General features: G+C 39.8%; 1 long non-coding RNA gene across 1 annotated transcript; it reads left to right on the forward strand.

Moving 5' to 3' along the window:
• The first annotated feature begins 1,822 nt into the window (after positions 1 to 1,822).
• Positions 1,823 to 19,042, forward strand: LOC103674221. Its single transcript, XR_571580.2, has 3 exons — positions 1,823 to 1,904; positions 10,714 to 10,822; positions 18,951 to 19,042. It is a non-coding gene; the product is annotated as an uncharacterized LOC103674221 (long non-coding RNA).
• Positions 19,043 to 25,536: the final 6,494 nt, after the last annotated feature.

The raw sequence follows: 25,536 nt of genomic DNA on the forward strand, positions 1-25,536 counted from the left end.
CTTTGTTTAACCTGGCTGTAAGGAAAACTGTTTTAGAATGGCCATCCCAGAACAAGGTTCAAGCCTTCCAAGTGCTGCCCTGATGTATGCCAAATTGATATATTTGTGCATTTTTATGCAGGTCCACAAACAAGGCAAATGTGATTACCCTGTGGATCATCCACGTCAACACGCACCACAGTTGTGTAGCCAAAGCCAGACATTAGCCCTTGGAGCTAAGATCTGGGAGGACAGAGCATGCTCTTACATAATTTCCCAGCTAGTCAGTGGTAGGGCCTGTGATTAATGCTACATGACGGGCTTTGAACTTTCTGTTCAGATAGGTCTGCTTGCCCCTCACTGCTCCTAGCAAGAGGGAATGTGCGACCTGCAGATTTCACTCTGAATAACCATCATCTAAGCCAACACTAACGTTGCTCTGTGGCCCTTTGAGTGACTGCTTCTGTGCCTCACTCCTTGTCAATAGGTTGCCAGAGGACTGACAGCGTGTTTCTGTTTTGTTTTGTTTTTTCTTTAAGGGGGACAAAACAGAAGAGTAATAAAACTTCGGAGAGCCCAGTGGCTAAAGAGAGCTAAGCAAAGAAGACTGGGGGTTGGGGGGAGGGTCTTCTGGAAAAATCATTAGAACCCTCGAGGAGTGGCCAGGGTAGAGAAATTATAACAGGGAAGGAAAGAATCCTGCTCTCCCCACCAACAGCATTCGAAGCCTCGAAACGCCTCGGTGGAGCTCCCGCAGGGCAGTGGACCACAGCGCTTTCAGCATCCCAGTCCCGGCAGGTTAAGAGCTGTCCCATGCTGATCAACTTTCGAGCTTGGCCAAGTGGAGGCCTTCCCTCCTCTCCAGCCTTCACCTTCCCCGCACATACACACACCCGCCCCCCGCAGAAGTGCAGGTGAGGCCGAGAGCCCAGCCGCGGCTCCTCCATCTGCTGCGCTCCCCACCTCCCCATCTCCCGGGGAGGCTCCTGACAGCAGCCCCTGCTGGTGTGCCGGCGGGAGGTGAGACGACACCTCGGAGGGCTTGCAAAAGCCCGTCCACACTCCCGACCCAAGCGCGGTCGCTCCAGCCCGTCCCCGCCAGCCCGGAGCGGCACCTTCGGAGTGAGGAGGTCTCGAGCACTGGGGGCCGAACTCCGGGCCCGCGGCGGCTGCGAGCGGAGGCGCCCCTCCCGACCTCTCCTCACCAGACGGCTCGCTGCCCGTCTCCCCACCCCGCACACAGCCCGCACTCACCAGTTCCAGGGCTCGCAGGAAGGCAAGGGGCTCCTTCAGCGCCCGGAACGTGCCCGCGGAGGCCAGCTTTGGACGGGCGAGACCGGAGAGAGAGAGAAAGGAAGCGCGAGGCAGGGGCTGCGCGCGGCCTCCCGGACCGCGGGCCCCCAGCTCCCGCCGCCCTGTCCCAGAAGTCCGCCCACCTGACTCACGGGGTCCATCGCCGCCCGCGCGCCGCTCTTCCCTCCTTCTCGGATGAAGTTCGGGGAAGCGCCGCCGCCGCTCCTTGGGGGCCACAGAAGCCCGCTTCGGGATGCGCGCAGGGGCGAGGCCCGGGGCTGGCAAGAGCCGGCGGGGCCAGGGAGAACAGGCCCGCGCTGGGTGGCCTAACGCTCGGCTGCCGTGCCTCGCGCTTCAAAGCCTCGCTCGGGCGCGGCGAGCGAGGGGCAGCCCGGGCGGCGCAGGAGGGAGGCGGGGAGGGAAGGCGGTGGGAGGGCGCCCGGGGAGGGCTGCCATTGGCCAGCTGCAGCCGGGAGGGGCGGGCGAGGCCGAGCGCCAGACTCCAGGCAGCCTCAACCTCGCGCGGCGCCCGTGCCCACAGGCTCCACGCCGGAAACTTCGGGGCTGGAGGGCGGGGAAAGCCGCCCGGTTCCGTCCGCAACGTGGTTTCCTGACTGAAGAAGGGGTTGCAGGTAAGAGAAGGGCACCCTCCCCTTACCTGGGGACATGTGTGAGGTCCGGTGACTTCCGAACACCCAAGCAAGCCTGTTGACTCGTTGGTTCCCGCACGCCTTCAGGGACCGCCCTCGGCGCGGCCAGGCGGCGCCAGGTGCGAGGGTGCGTCCGAGAATGGGGTAACGCGGCGTCTTGCCCCAGCACCAGGAGAGGATCCGGACCGACGGACGTGGCTAGAGGGGAGAGAGGACAACAGAGTCATTTTGAATATGGGCCTGTGTTCCAGACGGGTAATTCTCGGGGTCACTGTGTGAGGTCAAACCAGTTATCATGACCCCGTTGAAGGTAAAAAAGAGACTCACAGAGGCTGATTTAGCCAAGGTATAAATAACACAGCTCATGAGGGGTCAAACAGGGGTTGAAATACAAGTTCCTCTATCACTCATGCTTTTCCACTGAGATCCTTTGCCAAAGAAATAACCCCCAAATGAAGCTCCCCGAATTCATCATAAATAGTACTGAGCCCTCGCCTCCCACTCATACTTTTTTCCTCCCTTGGTCCGCTAACCTGGCCGAAAATAATAACAAAAACAAAACAACTGAGTTCCTTCTTTGAGTCAGAAATTGTGCTAAGGGCTTTATAAACATTACTTCACACACAAAACCCCCATGGACTAGTATACTATTATTTTCATTTTAGAGACGAGGAAATTGAGGGTCATGGAAGGGAAGTGGTCTGCTCTAGTTTAAACAGCTAACAGAGAATGGAGCCAGAGCTGAATTCAAAGAGTCAGAAAAAGGTAGGAGGAGGAAGAAAAGGAAAAGTGCTTAGCCACTAAATCATGTTGCTTATATGCCCCCTTCCTTCTCACTCGCTTTGGACTGGATTCCACATATGAAGTGGTCTCCCAGCAACACAGATACCCCATCTGTTTACTACAAAGATTTGCCAAAAAGGTTTGGAGGTTGGGGGGGGGGGATGGAAGTTGGGAGGCAACTAATATTTAAGAGCAGGGAATGAAGATGGAAATGAATAGTTAGGAGACTGCTAAGGGGAGACAGCAGGCCAAACATGGGTAAGAAAGAGCACATCCTGAGTACATGCATCCCTGCCCATGGATTTTGTTGGAGAAAACTAGAAATTTAGTAAGAACTCCAAAGGGCTAGTTGCACCATCTGCAGTCAGCCAGTTTTGTTCCTACTGCTCTTCCTACATGTAGATAGTCTAAAACAATTGGAAACAGTTGTTTCAAAAATAAGCTATTATGCAACTTAACATGGGGAGGAGAAGAGAATTAATTTATCAAGTACTTAGTGTGTGCTCTACAATTTATATATATTATCTTACCCGTGAAGTTACTTAGCCTCTTCAAGACCTTAGTTGCTGTTTGTTTTAGTCTGTAAAATGGAGGCAACAATATCTACCTCAGCTGTTTGTTGTGAGGATTCAGTGAGATTTGGTAGATCATATATGTAAGGCAGTCTGGCACACCATAATCTCAAAACATGTATTAGTTATATTTCTTAATGCCCACACTTCCGAAAAAGCAAAGATGAAAGCTCAGAGGTCCTCAGTGGAGGCATGGTCAATTGTAGCACTGTCTTGCCACTCTCTGCAGTATCCCTCTATATATCCTTGCCTTTGTGAAGCAGTTGCCATTTTACTTGCTTTGGCCAGTGAAATGTGGGCAGAGGTGATGTGTGCATTCTGGGCCGGAGTTTTAAGAACCTCTTAGTGATTTGCCATCTTGTTTATTTTCTTATACCACAATGAATACAATGTATGACACAAAGGCCCTTCTGACAGCCTGGGTCCTGGCATAGGATTGATGAAGAGCAGAGCATGACAACTGGACCTTATGAATGTGGAGCTGAGCAAGAAATGCATTGGGGTTTCAAGTAACGGAGATTTTTAAGTCTTTTGTTACTACAACACAACATAACCTAGGTTGATTCATAAAAAAGGTCACACTGGGGCACGTGGGTGGCTCAGTCAGTTTAGTGTCTGCCTTCAGCTCAGGTCATGATCCCAGGGTCCTGGGATGGAGCCCCACATCGGGTTTCCTGCTCATTAGGGAGTCTGTTTCTCCCCCTCCCTCTGCCCCTCCACCCACTTGTGCTCTCTCTCTCTTAAATAAATAAATAAAATCTAAAAAAAAAACAAAAAAAACCCAAAAAACTGAGCCATGATGCCCCCCAACCTATGTGACCCAATTGTCTTCGTATCCTTGCTCCTTCCATCATAGTCCACTACCTTATGGCTATAACATCTCCAGCTTATGTTTAGTGATGATGTTAATTATCATAATAGCTTATATCAATTCAGTTCTTACTGCATGTCAGGCGTTGTGCTACATGTTTTAAATACATCATTTTAACATGACCACAATCCCCTTTTATGGATAATGCCTCCAGGCCTAGAAAGGCTAGGTAACTTGCCCAAGGTTGTTTAAATGTAAACATTAAACATCTAAACATATCTTAGAGTGATTTATTTAAAATATTGCCCACTAGCATTTCATGTGAGCTGAGAACTTGGCACAGTTGAAGTGTGAGCCAATTCCCCCTAGGTCTTTCTTCACACTCAAAATTTCTCCTCCCTAATACAGTGGCAGATTTTTCCAGTCCTCCAAACACCATGTGAAGGAAGCCAGAATTGTGGCAAATGGCAAATGTGTCATAGCTTAGGCAACAATTGCACATTCTCACAGGATGCTTTTCACGTTCCAGAAATGTATGAGCTTCCAACAGCTGCATCACCAAAATAACCCAGAGTTCCATATCACATTTGCAATGTTAAGTATTTTGTAGACTTTGGGGTTAGAACCTCTATCTTCAGGCTTGGATAAAACATTGGGTTCCCTAAAGAACTAGGTTGGGAGAGGTAGGAGGGATGGTGTAAACACTGCCACAATATTACTCTCACTGACTTAGGGTGATGCCTTCTCTTCTGCCACAAAAATGACAAAAAAGATAACTTCTTCCTTACTATAACGGATTATCACATTGGCTCAACAATCATGTTAACTAGGGTGGGGCATAAGCGATCTATTTTAGTGGCCTGTATTATGTATATCACTTTCCAAATTCTTCTTTTGTTTTTGACTGGGGACTTATAGTTATGAAGACTTCCTTTGACCTGCCAAGGCAATTCATTCATTTACTGCAGTGGTTCTCAACAAAGGGTGATTTGGGGCCCTTCCCTCCCCCAGGAAACACTTGGAATTGTTTGGAGACATTTTAAGTTGTCACAGCTGGGTGGGGGAGGAGTAGAAGGATGATACTGGAACCTGCTGGTGTCTAGAGAGTAGAGGCCAAGGATATTTCTCAACATCCTACAATACAGGAGAAAGCTGCACTCAACGAAGATTTATCCAGAAAATGTCAATAGGGTGCCAAGGTTGAGAAACCTTGACTTACTCATTCAACAAGTAGCGACTGCGTGCCTATTTTGGGTGAGTTCTGTTCTGGGTGCTGTAAAGAGTGTGACAAAATCCCGCCTTCACAGAGCTAACACTGTAATGGGATATACTATGAATCTAATATGTTCAAGGTCAATATTTGGTAAAACAAGCAAATAAACAAGATGCAAGTTATAAAAACAGCCATTTTGAATCTCAGAGGGGATCAAAATTACAAAAACTGAAGTACCAAACTGCCATAGATGAATTTGCATTATTCAGGCAAGTTAAATCTTGCTCTCAGGAATAACATACTTGGGTTTCATCTTCCTGTGTCTCTTCTGGCAAAGAGGAGAAAGTAATTTAAAATTTTATCCATAGCAACTTAATACAGGAGGAAATACTATCCATATGTTATGATATTTAAAATACTGTAAATAAGTAATGAGTGGAAGTCATTTAAAATATTATATATTTAACTCTCTGCTTATGCTGCTAACCTGAACTTTCCAAATCTTTCCTTGACTAGTGATTACAAAAGCAAAGGCCAGTAGCATGTCTGTGTAATTATTTGTTTGTAGATTTGGCTTGCATGGGACCACTGGTACACAGTGTAGGGGTTGGTGTGGAAATATTTTCAAGAATTCTAATTTTACAATAAATGACAGCATTATCTGTCAACCGAAAGATCAAATAAAGCCATCTTTACCTATGTTTCAGTCTTAAATGGCTGCAATGCAATATAAAAGGATGCGTGCGTGTTCACTTGGTTTAAAACTTCATCACAAAATCAGATTTCATAGGCTTCTATGGTATCGTAACATTCAAATAGGATCATTCTTAATTAATAATCAAAACTGATGTGAAAATTCAAATGTGGATGGCCAATGTGAACTCACATCACAAAATGCTTTCACTGTTTCTATTTGCATCTTTGTTTTAAACAAAAGTTGTCTGTGTAAATACAGCCATGCTTGAATACATGGAAATTTAGAGGACGAAGATGCGTGTCAAAGGATTCACCATTGACCTCAGGGGAAAAGAGTTGTAACAATAATCATAATAATGACTCCCAGTATCAAGTAGATGCTGGATAGAATGCTAAGTGCCCCTATTGACATAACTCAATATCCTCGTCAACCTCATAAGTATGTATCACTGTTCCTTGCCTTGTGTAGACAAGAAAACACAGGCTCAAAGAAATTAAAAACTCAGCTAAGCTTTTATAGATAGTAAACAGCAGAGTCATGATTTTTCTCCTACCCTTATAACTTTCCAAGGAAAAGATTTTATGCAGTTTCCATTGCAAATTTGAAAATGTCACAAGCTTTAGGCAAAAATATTTTTCTTGTTGAAACATAAACAGAATGTCTCTGGGGAAATAAAGTAAAGATGGGCACCACTGTCTACTCCTAGTACAACTTCTACTGCTGTTATTCCATGAACCTAATTAGAAAAAAACTCCTCCCCTTCTCAAAGGCTCAATCATTCCAATTATTTTTGCCTTTCATCATTAGCTGTGTTTTCTAAAATGCTCATCATTCTTGATGTTCTCTTTGGACCACTTCCATGTTTTCACAGATCACAACAGCTTTCCATTAATCTTATATCTCCCATGGCAATTTCCATTAATCTTATATCTCCCATGGCAATTTTTGAATGAGGTAAATACCAAAGAATGGATACATCTTGCCTGAAAAAAGTCAAACATAAGAGAGGATGACACAAATTCTGGAATCAGATTGACTGAGTTCATCATATCCTGGCTCTATCACTCCCTCATTGTGTGACCTTGAGTAAGGCACTTAAACTCTTGTCACTCAGTTTCCTTTCAGCAAAATGGGGTACTAACTGGACCATCCACATCATTTCGTAAGAAGGAATATATGAGTTAACACAAGTAAAAGACCCAGAAGAATATCTAGCATTGGAGAATCTGATACAGAAACCTGCAAAAAGGCCAACATACAAGACATACACCAATGGTAGGGAGATGGGCTATGACGTTAGCATCCCAAGTCATATACCATGACTTACCATAAACAATTAAAATCATTTATTTTCTTTTATCTCCCTTTCTTTCTTTTCAAAATTCTCATTTCTTTTTCCTCCAAATGTTTCCTTTTTTTCCCTTTCTCCTTAAACTCCAAGCTTGTCAGTTGATCTTGGGAATTTTCCTTAGAGACTGGTGAGAATATTGGGTTGTCCATAACATTCGTTTTGGGAGGCTTCCTAATGTACATACACTTTCCAAGAACATACGATTCAACCAATAAAATATTTTTAAAATTTCTTTGATATTTGTAAGTGGAGCTTTGACAAGAATTGTTATGATTTCTTTAAAAAAAGTTTTACTTGGGAATATTTGCAATCTCTAATAATTCTATTCTTGTTTTAGGGAATAGTTATATAATTAAAAAAAAAAAACCCTTACAGATGATGAGGATAGGAAATCTCAGATGGATTCTTTCATATATTTAATGGAAGTATGTAATCCAAATTATACTGCATGCTTTTCGTTTTGGTAAATTCTCCAGGTGATCTTTAGACCTTATGCTTCAAAATGGCACAATGGCTTTTGCATCTACTCTAAATAAGCCCAAAGAAAACCTCACCCTATTCAAGAATTATAAGAACACATTTACTTATTCTTTACTAATTTAAACCTTTAAGTAAAAAACAAACTCAAATTAATTCAAATATGAGATATTAGAAATTTGACTCCTTTTCACTTTATGGTCATATTCTCTGCCGGCCAAGGTTCTTTCACAAGCTTGACAAGTGTGTGTGTGGACGCTGCTGGATCCACTCACACAGAGAAGCACAAATCCAATACCTAAAATTAGGTTTTTACTAAATTATATTGCGCTGCACTTTTACACCTGCTTGGCAAATAATACCCAGAAGAAGGTACAATTACATAGGTTCTTTGGCAGAAATAGAAGCCAGGTTAAAATACTCCCCCTGCCCCCCAAAAAAAGAATCACTAAAAGAGAAGGAAGAAAGGAAAGAGAAACAGAGAGGAAGAGGAAGACAATAGAAAATGAAAGAATCCTTTCCCCAAATCATGGTCAGCCGATCTCATCAACAGCTTCATTATAAGTTACTTCTGTTGAGAATTTGCTATGTTCCAGACATTGTGATAAGCATCTTATACCACTACAAATTAATTACGATTATCCAGATTTTGAATATGATGGAATTGAATCATGGGCAAGTTAATGACTTGCCCAAGTTCATACAGCTAAATGGAAGTGAAGCCATTTGAAGCCAATAATTCTTCAGAGTTCGAACTAATTTTGTTTTCTAATTATCTAAAATATAAAATATACATCCCTCAGATCACAACCGGAAATTAGAGATATTGATAAGACTTTTATTTAGTGATCAACCCCAACTACCTAATGAAACATTAGGGACTGATCATCCACATTTTCATCTTTCTATTATTTTCTTTTTTTTGTTTAATTGTGGTAAGAACACATGTAGATACCCAGTTTTCCCAACACCATTTGCTGAAGAAACTGTCCTTTTCCCATTGGGTATTTTTGGTAATCTTGTCAAAGATCAGTTAAATATATGCCTGGGTTTATTTCTGGACTTTCTGTCATGTCCCATTGACCTATGTCTGTCTTTATGCCAGTACAAACTATTTTAATTATTGTAACTTTATAATATATTTCGAAATCAGTAAGTGTGATGCCTTCAGCTTTGTTCTTTCTCAAGATTGTTTTGGCTATTCAAGGTCTTTGTCTTTCCATATGAATGTTAGGATGGTTACTATTTCTGTGAAAAATGCTATTGGGACTTTGATAGGGATTGCATTGATTGTAGATTGCCTTAGGTGCTATGGATATTGTTAACGTTATTCAATATTCTAATCCATAAATACACATATCTTTCCATTTATTTGTGTCTTCTTTAATTTCTTTCAATGTTTTGTAGTTTTCAATATAAAAGTCTTTTACCTCCTTGGTTAGGTTTATTCCCAAGTATTCCATACTCTCAATCCTTGTCCTATTTTAGTTTCAGTTTTACTACTAATGATTTTTTGCAATATCCCTTATTCTTAAGAAGAGCACTTTTCCCACTTAATTTCAGGATTTCTAAAGGATTATTTTAAAAGATTTCTTGTTTAACCTTAGTGTTATAGTTTGTTAAATACTAATGAGATTATGGGAACATGTTTGGTTGAAAAAATTAATCAAACTATGAAGCCATGAAAAGACATTGAGGAAACTTCAGTGCGTATTAAACATTGGAAGTCAATCTGAAAAGGCAGGACACTGTATGATTCCAGCTATATGACCTTCTGGAAAAGGCAAAACTATGGAGACAGTAAAAACATCACTGGTTGCCAGAGGTTATGATGGAGGGAGGGATGAATATGTGGCACACGGTGGCTTTTTAAGGCAATGAAAATACTCTGTATGATATCATAATGATAGATTCATGCCCTTATACATTTGTCCAAACCTATATTATGTACAGCACCAAGAACGACTGTGATGTAAACTGTGCACTTTGCGTGATTTCAATGTGTCAGTGTAATGTCCTCAATTGCAAAACTTGTACCACTCAGGTAGAAGAAGTTGATAATGAGGGAGGCTATCCTTGTGTGGAAGTAGGGGTTATATAGGAAATCTTTGTGCCTTCTGCTCAATTTTGCTGTGAACCTAAAGCTGCCCTGAAAAGAATAGTCTTAATTTTTTAAAATGATAGATCTAGCAACTCTAGGCTGGCATCCTGAAATTAAAAAAAAAAAGTCATTACTTAGTGCTATTATTTTCCTAGGCAGGGACCCATCGTGCTCAATGTTAGAATAAGAAATAGGGCATGTTTATGAAACTCTGTGAGTAGTGAAATGAATGTTGGATTACTTTTTCCTTAGCATGATCTATAAATTAAACAAGAAAAATGTAATTTTCTCTGCATGGCTTTATTTCTATATAAAGATTAATTAAAGGTAACTTTTTTTGTTTAATATATATGTCATGTGTGTTTGTATTCATGGGAGTTTACAAAGAGAAAATATAAGCACATTAACACTCTGGTATCCTTTCTTCTCTTTATTTTACAAATATTTAGAAGAGTAATACACATAAAATTTCATTAATGCAGAACTATGTAAGGTAGACATTTTCTCTTTCCTACCTCCTACTTCTATTGCCCAGAAGAATATACAATTTTCTGTATAGAAATATAGGTATGTGAATGTATGTATATGCATATATATGTCTATATTTCAAATATATGATGTACCTATTATATCTATTTCAAGTAGCACATATATGCTATTGTTAATAGAAATGAGTTAATACCATTTATGTTATTATATGACCTACTTTTTTCACTTTACATTTTATCAGGGTTACTTTTCCTTGTCTTTACATATCAATTTACTTCCTTTTTTTCTTCTGACCAGGTGGCGTCCATACCTGTGATGACAGGTGCAGTAGCAGCCACCTTGGAGTCAAAGATGAATGTCATGTCTGGAGGATGATAGCATCATCTGATCTTTGATCTGTTACAAGGTAGTACTTTGTTCATGCCATTATGTTTTGGAGTTTGTTAGATTGCCTTAGACTGTACACTAATAAAATGTCCCTCATTGCTCAGTTCAAATGGCATTTACTCTGGGAAGTCTTCTAGATTTCCACCTCCTCTAGTCATATTGGCAATCAGAACTGGTCACTCTTATCCCAGTGCTCTTTGTACTTTGAAAATGTTTCTTTCAGTTTGTAATCCTCTGGTTTTATCGTACTTCTTTTAATGTAATGTTTGTGTTAACATAGAAGCCCTACCTTATATTTCGGACTAAGTTAGGTACCCTTGCCATGTGCTTTCAAAACACCCTCTGCTTCTATGTAACAATTATGATTAGATGTACCTTTTCACTATTTACCTTCCCACTATACTATGTAAGCTCCATATGGACAGAATCTTGGATGCCTTTCTGGTAACTGTATCTCCAACTTGCACAGGAAATTTGGCACATAATAGGCTCACAGCAAATGTTTGTTGGATAAATAAATGATCTCCTTAAAGGTAGGAAATATGGATTACTCATATTTGTAGCCCATTCATTGCTAAGCTCGGTGTCTGGCACCTCTTTGGTGGCCTATAAACGTAGACTACAACAAACTGAGTTTGAAGGGGATGTTATTAGAAAAGATGGGATGGTTTTAAAATACCCTCTCGGCAGGGACGCCTGGATGGCTCAGTCAGTTAAGCATGTGCATTCAGCTCAGGTCAGGATCCCAGGGTCCTGGGCTCCAGTCCCTCAAGTCCCTCATCAGGGCATTTGCTCAGTAGGGAGCCTGCTTCTCCCTCTGCCTCTGCCCCTCCCCCTGCTCGTGCTCTCTCTCTCTCTCTCTCTCTCTCTGTCAGAATAGATAAATAAAATCTTTAAAAATAAAATAAAATAAAATAAAATAAAATAAAATAAAATAAAATAAAATAAAATAAAATACCAGCTCTGCAGAGGGCAATAGGTGGGTATTTTTGGTGAAGAAGATCCTTACCAAAGGCTTATCTGCCAGTGTTTCCATCAGCAAATACTTTAAAATGTCTTTATATCTGGGAATTGATTATTGGAAATAACAATAGAAAAAAAAAGAACTAGACAGGAATGGCTGTTACATAAATTCTGAGAGGAGCCTTCTATATCGAAAAAGCAATTGTGTGAATATTCATTCCAACTTGAAACCTCACACCCACCTTTCCATGGTCAGACATTTGTGAGAAAATTCATCATTAGTTGATTTCCTTATTCATAAGCAAATCACATCCTTATATTATTAGGAAAATAGAATTTATGCTTATAATTGGGGAAATAGATGGTATACTTAAATATGTAAATGGCTTCTCAATCATTTATTATTATTAAAGTTATTTGAAAAATATTTTCACTAATACCTTATATTAGTGAAATTACATAGAAATTGAAAGAAATTTCTAGTGTTGCTATGCTAAGTGAAGTAAGTCAGACAAAGACAAATACCACATGACTTCACTTATATGTGGAATCTAAAGAAATCAGACAAAAAAACCCAGACTTTAAAATACAGAGAACGAACTGGTAGTTGCCAGAGGGGTGGGAGTGGGGGATGAGCAAAATAGATAAAGGGAATTAAGAGGTACAAACTTCCAGCTATGGAATAAATAAGTCATAGAGATGAAAAGTATAGCATAGGGAATATAGTCAGTAATATTGTAATAACATTGTATGGTGGAAGATGGTGAAAACATTTTAAAAAACCAAGAAATTTCTAGGTTGACACAGCAAAGAAACTTCAAAAAGTAGCATTTTGGGGACATTTACTTTGAGTGCTGAACAATTCCATTTAACTCCCCCATATGAAAATAAGTTTGATGCTAAGTTCTCTAAATTTTCAAAATATTCCATATTTTCCACAAATATTTTTATAGAAACAGAAATGATCACAAACACATGTGTTGTTTTAAGAATAGATTGATTACTGTGAACAGTACTCCACAACACGAAATGGGACTTTCCTCCATATCACCCAGGCCTCTCCTTTTGCTATCTGGATGTCATGCTGTCGTTGACTGGCATCTTCTTCTTTCAAAAGGCTCTCTCTCCCCTCACTTATGACTTGGTATGCAGAATCATGAATTAAATTCTATGCTCATTTTATTTGCTTGTTTACATGAAGAATGATTATTCCATGGTATGAAATAATGAATATTCAAGTGATGGGAAATCTGAATTTGTGAAACCATTTCTGGAGGTAATAACTCTTTTAGAATATTTTCACTGACATGGATGGTACTGAACAAATTGCCTCTTTTTTTTTGGTCTCCCATGATTCCTTTAAATTTATTCACAGTTGCAGCGGAGTTCCCCTAGGCCCCTGAAACAAACTTCAAACATGATTTTGAATTGCTCTCTCAATACAAAGTTATAGGTTATTTACAATTTTCTTGATTCTGAAATTAATAATTCCCAGTCTCTTATAATAATCAAAGTAGCAAAACTGAGTAAAAGTTAAATCTTTCCCTATGCCCAAGCCAACATGGTGGAGGATGGTGTGGTTTGCTTCTTCTTTCTTTCCTTGCTCCTCCTTTCTTCCTTGCTAACAGCTTTCTGACAGAAATTAAGAGGGGTCAGTAGAACAGGAAAGCTCCTAGTTGACTGACACTGTTGTAAATTGGCTTCATTCTCTCTCAGCCTGGAAGATTCTCTCTTCTTGAGATACTCCCAATCTCTATTGTTAGGGATCATTCACCTGGCCCTCCTTGACCTGAGGTGTGTGTCCCTGATTCAGCTGGTCATGTTCTCCTTCTGTAACTTCTTAGAATGTGACAGACCCTTCAGCCTAAGAGGGTCCTGTGAGTGCCCCCTTACATGTGGCTCATGGGTGGTCCACAGGAAAAACTTCTGAATCCTTTTCTCCAATAAACATTGAGAGAGCAGCTCACCCTGAGTTTCCACCGTTGATTTTAACTTCCCTACCATTAGTAAACCCAGTATATTTCTCAGAAAGTAGCCAGACATCAGCTCACCTTTTACAACTGCTGGGTACACACATTGAGCTCCATGTTCACATCTGTGGGTTTTTAATGAGCTCAGTGCACATCTATAGCTTCACACACCAGTCCTTAAAGCATCCCAGGAGAGCCCAGGGCCATATTACAGCTTTTGTGGGCCCTAGGCAGTTTACCTTCATGGTCCTTTCTTTACAAAAACATATTAAAACTTTTATAACTGTGTTGGCATAAAGATGAATGTAATCCAATATGGATCGTGTTCATTTTTTCTTCTGATTTTAAAAGAAATTGAAACATCTTCATGAGCCTCTTTCTTCATGGTTCCTAGATACTATGCCTTCCAGGCTGAGTGGAGAAGCCAGCCCTGAGCAAGCCTCCATAGATTTAATCAATATATTGAACAAGTGAGACTCACAGGGATGTTGTGACAACAAAACTTAATTTTTTATTTCCTCCTAGTAACAATTTATTGAGCACCTATCATGTCCTAGACACTGTAGTAGTAAAAAACACAACAGACACCCAATATTTTCAACATTTGAATGTTGTCAGGTGATGTAAAGGTAATGAAAATAATAACAGGGCAATGATGCTTTAAAAAAAAAGAAAAAGAAACCACAAATGCTTGGACTCACTGATGTGGTAAGTTCTACTCTTTTCTGGGCCAAGCCCCATCTGGGGAAACATGGGCATGTATTTGACTTGGTAAGAGATAGATGTGTTTCTTTTCCATTAATAATTAGTGTATCAAAGTCCATGTGCACTTAGATGGGGAGCTCTGGTTTGGAGCTCTGCAGCATCTGTGAACTTTGGCCAGGTGTGCTGGATTCTGTTTCTAGACTTAGTTTCTTCATTAGTTAAAAAAAAAAAAAAAGTTTAGGAGAAGTGGTTTCTAATGCCTCGCCCCCACCACTGCTCTATAACAATTAGGGAAATGAGGTAAAATACATTTTTAGGGGCACCTAGGTGGCTCAGTCGTTAAGCATCTGCCTTTGGCTCAGGGCGTGATCCTGGGGTCCTGGGATCGAGCCCCACATCAGGTTCCTCTGCTGGGAGCCTGCTTCTTCCTCTCCCACTCCCCCTGCTTGTGTTCCCTCTCTCACTGGCTGTCTCTCTCTCTCTCTGTCAAATAAATAAATAAATAAATAAAATCTTTTTAAAAAATGAGGTAAAATACGTTTTTAAGTATTGATAAATCTGATTTAAGTCTTAGTGGCCATGCACCATGACTAAATATTATTTCTTTTTTTTTTTAAGAAGATATGGTGACTTTATCTGAGTTGCTAGAAAATGTAAATGATTCGGGGCGGCTGGGTGGTGCAGTCGTTAAGCGTCTGCCTTCGGCTCAGGGTGTGATCCCGGTGCTCTGGGATCGAGCCCCACATCAGGTTCCCCTGCTAGGAGCCTGCTTCTTCCTCTCCCACTCCCCCTGCTTGTGTTCCCTCTCTTGCTGGCTGTCTCTATCTCTGTCAAATAAATAAAATCTTTTTAAAAAAATGTAAATGATTCTTCTTCTGGTCCTCAGTTTCTACAGGTGTAGAGTAGACTTTCTCAAGGATCTCCAAGGGTTTCTGTCTTTATATTAGTTATCTCTTTCCGTGTGGCCAGATTGCCTCAAAATTTACCATCTGAACACATCAAACATTTATTGTCTTGCTTCTGTGGGTCAGGATTCCATGTGTGGCTTAGCTGGGTACCTCTGGCTCAAGGTCACATGGAGTTGCAATCAAGCTGGCCGTAGAGGATGTAGCCTCATCCGAAGGTCTGACTGCTGCCCTTCCAAGCTCATTCATGTGGTTGCTGGCAGCATTCAGTTCTTTAAGCAGGCTGGTAGACTGAGGACCCAGCACCTTATGGACTGTTGCCACATGGTACCTCCCCATAAGGCTGTTCTCAGTAGGGCAGCTTGTTTCTCTCTGCATGAGTTATCAAGACTGCAGTCACCACCATCCAGAACATCCTGTTCCACTTTGCTGAGAGCCACAACCTGACAGTGGCCCTGCCACTCTCGAGCGTGTGAGCTCCAGTTCTGCTATCCACGCAACTTCTCAGCACACTTCATGCACCCAGCCATGTGGCCACCACACATGCTAGCCAGCCACCTGCACGTTGACCACAGGGAGCGTAAGGTCTCACGACACCTGGCACCGTCTATGTCACCATCCTGCATGAGCCAGCCGGAATGTTCAGTATTATTTCTTGAAACAAATGGAACATCTCATTCATCAGTAACTGTCTATTGAATGTCTACTCAACACAAATACTGTGCTAGGGATTGGGGTTACAATAGTGAACGCAGCAGGCATGTTACCTCCTTCATGGAATGTAGACCTCTAGTGACCAAATACTTTGTCATCTTCTCCACTTGCTGGTATATTGAACATCGTGGAAGCAAACATATTTATTACTGACTAGACAATAATAATAGTCCTTACACTGATTCTTCAGATTGGAAAGGAAAGGGAATTTTGTTTTGTTTTGTTTCATTTTAAACAGAAAGCCTAAATTTCAGTTAAAGAATATCATTGGAAACCAAACTGCCACTATACATTGTATACTTAAAAATGCATTTAAATTATATCTTTAATTTGAATAGCTCCTATGTCTTCCTTGTAGGAAGATGTCTGTTGGGTAAATAAGCCAGTGATGTGCCTTGAATTCTACTGAATTTTAAACATTTCTCTATTTTCTGTTAGAGAGCAAGGGCTTTTCTTACAGGGCAGAAGTGAGTTTTATGTTGAATGTCTAAGTACCACTTACGTTTACATTATGGAAAAAAATATTGGAGTCTATTTAGCATTCAGCTCTGGAGACACAATAAAAAAAATACACATACTCCTGCTATGTGCTGATAGGAGTTGTTTTGGCTTTTAATAAAATTACTTTTTACTTAGGGCACTTTTCCTCTTAAAAGCTCAAAGAGTATCACTGCATGCTTAATGGACATGTGCATCTGTATCTGGAATAATTTTTTCAAAAAGGCTTAAGTCAGGAGTGACTTTCTCATGTATTATAACTTTTCTTAAATTCAAGCATCATACTGATCACATATCTGCTAATCTTTCCATATTTCTTGCACAGATTACTGAACTCCTTCACCTTTTAATCTGTTCACCATCAGATAAAATCTCTACCCATATTTTTTCAATTTATGGAACCCCTGGGTCTTTTATCCTCAAGCAGCAATTCCAGGCTATACATTATGAAGGATGTGGAGTTTTATATGCACTAAACACAAGTAGAGACAGAACAGCAGAATCACTGAGAGTTTGTCTTTGAAGACCAAAAGATAACATGTAAAAGTTGTGTGGCTTTGGGCATATTACTTAATCTGTCTTTGTTTCAGTTGCCTTGCCTGTAAGATTAGGATGTATTAATAGAAAATACACCTCATGTGGTTGTTTGAAGATGTGGCAATTTTGAAACATGACCCCCAAATTCTTTGACACTTTTCTTACCAAAGAGTGAAGCTGATGTCCCCTTCTATTTAATTTGGGCTTTAGGGCTACTTCATCGATGGAATATATTTTGTCAGGTTCAGACCCTTAAGAAACTAGCAGCTTCCCCTCACTATCTCTTGGGATGCTTGCTCTAGGAACCCAACCACCCAGCCATGTGAGAAGTCCTAGAAGCTTATGGATAGACTCACATGGAGAAGAGTAGGGGACTCCTTGCCCACGAAGTTTGGGGAACACAGTTCAGCCCATAACATCTAGATGCTTCTAAATATCCTATAATGCAAAGGATAGCCTTCTCCTCTCCAGACATACAGTAAAGGACTACCTGGCTCAAAATTTGAAAAAGGGCAAGACTCTGGTCTAGAGCCCTGGTTTAGCACCTAACAGGGGCTCAGTAAATTTTTACTGAATAATGAATGTGTGGCTAAAAATATATAACTGAAACAAAGTTTGATAAAATAATACTTAACCTTGACTACATATGATACACTCTGATATTATCTTTTCTATATTTGTAATATTGGTTACAACACTAAATTGGTTTTTAAAATCGTGTAGTTCCATATTTTAAAATGATATATAGAATGCTACTACTATGAGTCATCAGACTGAATTTTAACAGAGAAGCTAAAATTCATGCATTAAATTATTATTTTAATGCAGCCTGGTAGGAAGGCAATGCAGTTGTTCAAATGATACTGCAGTTTTTAAGACATTGAAGAGTTTCTTTTGGGGGATAGATGTTCTTTCCTCCAGAGTTTGTAGAACAATCATGTTATTCTATCGTTACCCCACTTGTTTTTTAACTGTAAATGTATTATCTCATTGAACAACTGCCTGATTCACCATACTTGACTCTAAATGGTCTTTAGCTACTGTTAAAATTTAAATCTACCCTCAAATGATGATTACTTGGCACCTGTTAGAACATTCAAAAACATATACTATCAGTTCTAAAAGCAAGTCCCAAAAATGGTTTACTAAATATTTTTAGTGACTTAGCATAACTGCAAGATGACTTTGAAAGCAGCCATTCTTATCTGGCGTATTTAAGTTCTGGTGATGTGTTCAGTGTCTGTCTACCTGCATGTATGAGCATAGATTCGAGCATATGAAAATGTATGACTTTGTCCAGTTCTTCAAGTCATATGTCTTTGTTCTGATAATCAACATATTTTTAGAAAAGTTTTCTGTACCTTCATGGTGAGAAAAATTGAATGTTCACTTTTACAGAAATGATGGAAAGAAAGTTGTTTTCCTTAAAGGCACATTGCAACACCCTTTGTCATTGAAAAAGAAAACCAAGTGAGTTCTCTTTGGCAGCTTTATGCTACACTCAAAAGATGTTTAAGACCCGTGTTTTCATCCTTTATTCTGAAGTTATTGAAATAAATGCTACATAAATGGAATTCTAATTCAGTGTAATGGATCACAAAACATGGCGTAACGATGAAAAGGGTATTTTATTATGCATTATAAATATGTTTTATAACAGTAATATATGCTCTTGGTTTAAAAGAAATCTTTATAAAATGTTATAAAATGAAAAGTCTCAGTCTCTAGAGGAAATCAGTTAATCATTTCTTCCATATCCTTGAAACATTTAGAACATACATTTTTATGCAAATGGATTCATACTATTCAAATTGTTTTTTCTCTTGCCTTTTTTAATTTAAAATTTATCTTGCAGATCTTTCACATCGGAGCATATTTACTTGCCTCATTATTTCCGATACGTATTACTCCATAGTATGTGAAGTGAGAGACTATTTCGTTCCAATAACTCAGGTAAGGAAGACATTCAATTATCTTTATTTCTCTTTAACTCAACTTAATTTTATCTCAGGATTCAATTCCCTTGGGTGGCCAACATGTAATCTCTGCCAATTCAGGGTTTTCCTGTGTGGCGTTTGTCTGAGTTCCATGCGACTTATGTAGAGCCGAGGTTCTGGGGCATGGGTGTGGCATCTGGTTTGCTGTTGTCTTTTCATGCTGACCGATGATGAAATGTGTACTGCCCCATCTGATCCTCAAGCACTGCTCCATGTAGATCTCTGATGATCATCCCTGACTCCTACTCTGTTTCCCTTAGATCCTTTGAATCTCCCTGATGTGTCTCCATCACTCTCAGACATGGGATTACTGAGCCACACTGGCATTTGGAAGCTATTCCTGTTCTCTTCTTTCAGCACTATGTCAGGATGCTGTTAAAATTGGTGGTCATGGGAGTGGTCATGGGGATTCTAATCATATGCAGGCATCTCCCTAAGAAGCAGGTTTTCTTTTCTCTTAGATTCATCAAAATGATCTGTAGCTTTTGTTACTTCCCATCCGTGGATTCAGCCTTAAATGGAAGGTTCTTTTCTAGTGCACATATATGTTCCCCTTGTGACTCCTTCCCTTCTCCCAACCCAGGACATTTTTATCTAGGGGGGCACATAGGTAAGTTTCTCTTAGTGCATAAGCTTCTAAATATCAAGGTCTAGGCTTTTGAAACTCAAAAGCCCAATGTCCTCTGTGTATTTGTATATTTTGCATTCTGCTGTGCCACTTGCCCACTGAAGCAAGGCATCCAATACACCAGGTGAAAAAATATTCAGTTGACCCCCCAAAAAACAAGTAATATAAAATTTTATCTCATCACATGTATCTATGTCCTACTTATGATTCTTATAGGTAGTAATTTCTGTTGTTACCATTGGTTGTTGTTGCTGTTGCTATAAGCCACAATAAACATCTTTGCCCATATAGCTTGAAAAATTATGTAAGCATATTGACAATAAAAATGCTAGGTTTGGAATTCCCAGGGAAAAGGGCAAGGGGAAGTGTAATTTAAATACTGATGGATATCATAACATTTCCCCTCCAGAAAGGTTATACCACCACAATCTTGTATAGAAGTGCCTGCTTCTCCATAGCTTTAGCCATTAGGGTTTTATCATGTATTTAAATCTTTTTTAATCTGATAGCTGCAAGTATGATTTCTTGGTTTTCTGATTTCCCATATCTTTAATTCAAAGAGAGATTGAACACATTCTCACACTGTTTTAGCCTTTTGCACCTGGTGTTTCCTGAAATGCTTATTGACATGAAAAATGTGTTAAATAATCCTAAAGTGGTTTAAATAGAAATTTTTTTCAAGAGTTATTTATTTGTTAATTTTTGTTTGGGGGAGGCAGATTACATAGAATTTAAGCAACTATTTCCAGTCTCTACTTCATTTAACAGCAACTAAAGGGTTAGGAACAAAACAAAACTGAAAATGAAAAACTGAGTCATCAACGCAGAGCTAATAATTATGCTTTGACAATGTTGTAATATCGCCACGCTGCAAATATAGAGCTAGTTGTTATCAAGATGGCATTTGTCCCAATCGTCTCATGATAGCAGCCATGAGAGCTAACAAAATCAGTAAATGTCCCTTGAGCATGTGTAATTAGGCAAAGATCCCAATAACTAATCAGTACAGTGGATTTTGGTCTCCATGCACCTTGTTGAGAGCATCCATTTCACACATCCAATGTTGTCGCTGCCTCAGAGTCGCCACCATAGTCAATTTGCTACCATGTAAGAACTTCAGGAGGAATAAACGATTGCCAACTGAGTGATTGATTCTTCCAAGCCTAAATTATGTAACATAATTTGTCAACAAAGTGTCTGAGTTTTCACTCTTCAGATCTTCATGCCTATGCCGTATATTTTCTGTTTCATACTTACTTGTACCTTACTGAAATTAGCATACTATCTTCCAGCTAGAAAGCACCTTACAATATGCATAACTCCTTAGAACCGGCCACTTCCCCTTGATCTTGATAACTGCTACCATGTCCTGAAGCCATACTATGTGCTGGGCAACTCTGCTGGCTAATTATCATCACCTCCATTTTACAGACAGAGCCCGATACTCAGAGAGGTTGAAAAACTTGCCCAGAGTCAAAATCCAGTAAGTTTTTAAAATCCAGTAAGTTGCAGAATCAGCATTAACAGGTTCTGGGGGTCCAATAAATTCTGCAAGGAAAAAGGAAGGAGATTTTTAACATGAGCTGTGGCATTTCTCATGATAGACTTTGCTGGAACTGCTACTTATTAGCTAGCAATGCCTCCTGTACGTTACTTTGCCTCTGGGCAGCTAGCTGTCCCTTCAGTGCTCTGACCAGTTCTGTTTAATCCTTTTCAAGATTATAAGAATGAGTAAGGCAGCCTGTGTTACATGACCCTCTGACAATTTTTCAAACATGGACAAAGAGGCGTTATGAGGAATAGACTGGATTCCTGATTCCCCATCCTTCTTTTGGCCATATTTCCCCCATGGAGATGGTCCTACGGGGACTCCTTCCTCTACTTCCAGATCCTTTAGTTACCGCCCCCCCCCAGTCTTCTGATCCTTCATCTCACCATATTTAGCTGACTTACTGAGTGAGTTTGGAAAGGGGCTTTCCCTCAAGAGAAAGAAAAAGGAGTGGGATTTGGAAAGAAGTGTTGGAATGAGCATTAATCCTGTGGATGAGGCTCAGTGGTAGTCAAGGTTGGAGTTAGATTTGAATGATGGAGCCCTTTGAAAATATCTCAAGAACACAGGTGTTTAAGGAAAGCAACACTCTTCAGGTAAATGTAAATTGGACAACTTTTGGGGATAGCACCTTGGCGGGATTGTCACACTCCATAGCCAGAGACCTCAGCCGCTGAACTCCACGCCTCATAATTCAGCCCAAAGGAAACCTCATAGTCTAGTCTCTCATTACCCTTATCAAAAGTAATTTAACATTTTATTAGGAGTTTTAAAACAGGAATAGTAGCTCTCATACTACCTGGAGGCTTTAGACTGCAATGACTGATTTAATTTAGTATCCTCATTTTGCAAAATCTAAGGTTCATGATGGTAAAGCAGCTTGCCCAGGAAAACCCAGAAAAAGAAACATTTCTGCTCACGGAAAAGAAACCTTATGATTTTTGACTAGTATTTAGAAGAGCATTCCAGTTCAACACCTGTGATCCATTTCAGATGTAAATGTTGCAGAAAATTCAAGTGTCCCTGAGAAGCATTTTTCCCTTTAATAGGAACATTTATTGAACTTAAGCATAATGCGAACTTAAGCATGGTGCTGAATTCTGCCTGCAATATACTACTCAATTTTTACAATAGTCCTGGGAAGAAGAAAATTGTAGAAATCCCCATTTTATAGAAGAGAAAAAAATGGCTCAGAGATTTTTAGTAATTTGTCAATTACTAATATATAGCATCTTATCCAAGTTTTTGAATTCCAAAGCTCAGGCAGGTTCTTAACTTCTGTTACATGCTGAGTTGCTCCACAGCATTGCAAGTATTTAAAGGGAATCCAGGGCCAGACCTCAAAGGGCTTATACTTGCTGCTCCTTCCACCTGGAATGCTCTTTCTCTGATATCCACAAGGTATAAACTTGCACTTACCTCATGTCTCTGCTCAAATGTTGCCTTATCAATAGCACATTTCTGACCACTTAGTATAAAAAATACTCACCCTCCTCATACCGACACTTCTTATTTCGTTTACTCTGTCTCATTTTCCTGCGTAGAATTTATTATCATGTGACATACTGTGTATGTACTTCTGCATTGTATCTATCTTCACTCAGAAATGTAGTTTCAATGAAGTCAGGAGCTTGAGTCTGTTCTCTGTATCTCCAGGACCCAGAAGAGTGCTTGGCACACAGTAGATGCTCTCTAAATATTTGTAGAATGAATGAGTGAGTGAATGAATGAATCGAGCAAGTGCATCACATCATCATCAACCTCATATTGGGACCTATCACAGAAGTATCTGGGGAACTGCAGGCAGTGTGATTTAAAAAGGTATCTGGTTAAAAAAAATCCAGTTGAATAAAAGAATATTGAATTATGTCAGTGGCTGATAACTAAAGCATGCAAGAGCATAAACTTTTTCTTCAAGCACTGACAGATGGCAGAAGAATGCATATGTCTGCTCTCCTTGTCTGTCCTTGTGCTCCTGCCTCCTTGCATAGCTCTGTATATTTAAGAGTCATTGGGGACACTCACTCTGAGAAATGTAGAAGCAGCATTTTTTTTTCCTTTTCATGAGACAAACACTTATTCCCAGTGGGTAACATTTAGCAATGAAGTGTTTTTTTTTGATTCTAGCACTTATCAGTGTTTCAGAAATATATGGTATAATTAAATTACTCAGAGGTTGTGCTTTAATCAGGAGCAAATTTAATGAATATTCAAGCTGTTCATTGTTAGGAAATGGGAAGAGATTGACAGAATATTTTCATTACAGCCTCAAAAGTCATCCAGAAGAGGGTGCTAATGTTCTGTATGAAATATGCCACACACACACACACACACACACACTCAACAAAGCTTTCTTAGGTAATTGATACTTTCTTAGGTAAACGATAGTAACTATATGCACTGAATGTTAAGAAGGAAATATACAAACAGGCAATTCAAAAGTCAAAATCATTGCCTATTGATAGCACAAAAGTTTTTGAGAACTGGGACAGTTTATAAAATCTACCTTAGTTTTGGACACATTAGTTAACAATTGACTACACCATCACCAAAAGTAGTGTATTTTCTATCACCAAAAATTGCCCAACAGAGTTAATACTGTGATATTTCATTAAACCATGAACCTCTATCAAAGCTAATAGATGAACAAAAAATATTTTGACTACAATTTAATATTATAAACAACTACATATTTAAAATGAAAGCCAACACTCTTTTCATTTCATGAATAGCACATTCTTCAAATGCTTTTCTTTTGATGGCAGGTAAAGATGACTATGAGATATTGCTTAATTGTGATTCAGGCAGAATTGTATTATAGTTTCTGGTTATCTACCTCAGATGAAAACAGAGATTTGGCATCGACATCTTTTCTCATTCAACTGGTCAAAAATAAAATTTCAGAAAGGATGAAGTTTCTATGAACTAAGTAGTTCTCAAAGTTCTTTTCTACTTGTGCTTTAGTGGTAGAAGTTGAAGATAGCCATGGCTAAGACACCTTTCATTTATGTTTAAAATGTGCCCTAATTTTTCTTCCTTATCCTAGGTTTTCTGAGCTCCTGTCCTTAAAATTCAAGCAATTTGTATTTTGATTATTTCTTTGAAGTGGATCAGTCATGTGAACTGTAAATTTTCTGTGGGCAAAATAAATGCAAATAAGAGGGGCTTTCTATGTCTGCCTACTTGATCTACTTAGAATACAAATAAGAAAAGCCAGGCTGAAAGACAGCTAACAGTATTATTTTTACATTCCACTATTAGCTTCTCGGCAGAGCAGCTTTGAGAGAACATATGTATTGCAAAAAGTTCAATAGATGGATGGTCTTAAGTGAAGTTCTCATTTGAAGAGCTCATAGAACAGCACTCTCGCTGGAAAGAAGCAATGCCTTTGCATGAAAGAGGAGTCAGTTTAGTCATTCCCTCATAAAAGGCATGTGTTACTTTCACACCCACCTGGGCTAGCAAGCTGAAGTGGAGGAGCTCAGGCAGATAGAAGAGTTAGAGAACAGAGCAGACACTGAGCAGTCCTCTGACACTCAAACCTCTGCCCTCATGCTAAAAGGCTTTGCACTGACTCTCCTGAATTCATCAGCTGGGGGTGAGTTGATCACTTGCATATTTGTTCTCAGATCCATTCTCTGCCCTTCTCTGCCTGGGCGTGTGTATTGCAGGACCCTACATTTCCTGTGCTCTCTTGCCTTCTGCTTCTAGATGGGTTTAGCTAATGGAAGGCTCTGGTGGAAGTGTGGAGAGCTAGGGAGGGATAAAAACCAGGCTATCCCCCATGCTCCTGGCTCTTGTTTCAGGTGGCAACTCCTTCAGATGCTGTAATAGTGGGTTGCCCCAGTTACTAGAGGCTGTCCCTTCCTTCCATGATCTCAGGTCTGACTGGACAGGCCCACTAGGAACCCAGACTGCTGAACTCTGGTACAACCATCTCCTGCTTTTCTCACTCCAGCCCTGGGCTGGTGGTAGCTGCCTTGCTTTTGCTGAACACAGGGTTTCTTCATAGTGCTCTTTGGTTCTTTAGTTGTCCCATCCCTACGTAAGCAATTCTCTGTATTGGATTTTTCATTTGTTTGTTTGAAATACTTAAAGGGCTCTTGTTTTACTGATATAAAAGACCATCTTTTGTGCTATAGGAATATTTGGAAAGGAATCACTGTCCCAGTTTAACCTGCATATTTTATTTTGCAGCTTCTTTAAGTTAATCTGGTTGGGCAATGAAAAACAAAGATTCACTTAAAAACTATCTTCTCCACCAGTT

This window comes from Ursus maritimus, unplaced genomic scaffold, assembly GCF_017311325.1.
Source record: "Ursus maritimus isolate PB19 unplaced genomic scaffold, ASM1731132v1 scaffold_14, whole genome shotgun sequence".
Lineage (NCBI taxonomy): Eukaryota > Metazoa > Chordata > Mammalia > Carnivora > Ursidae > Ursus > Ursus maritimus.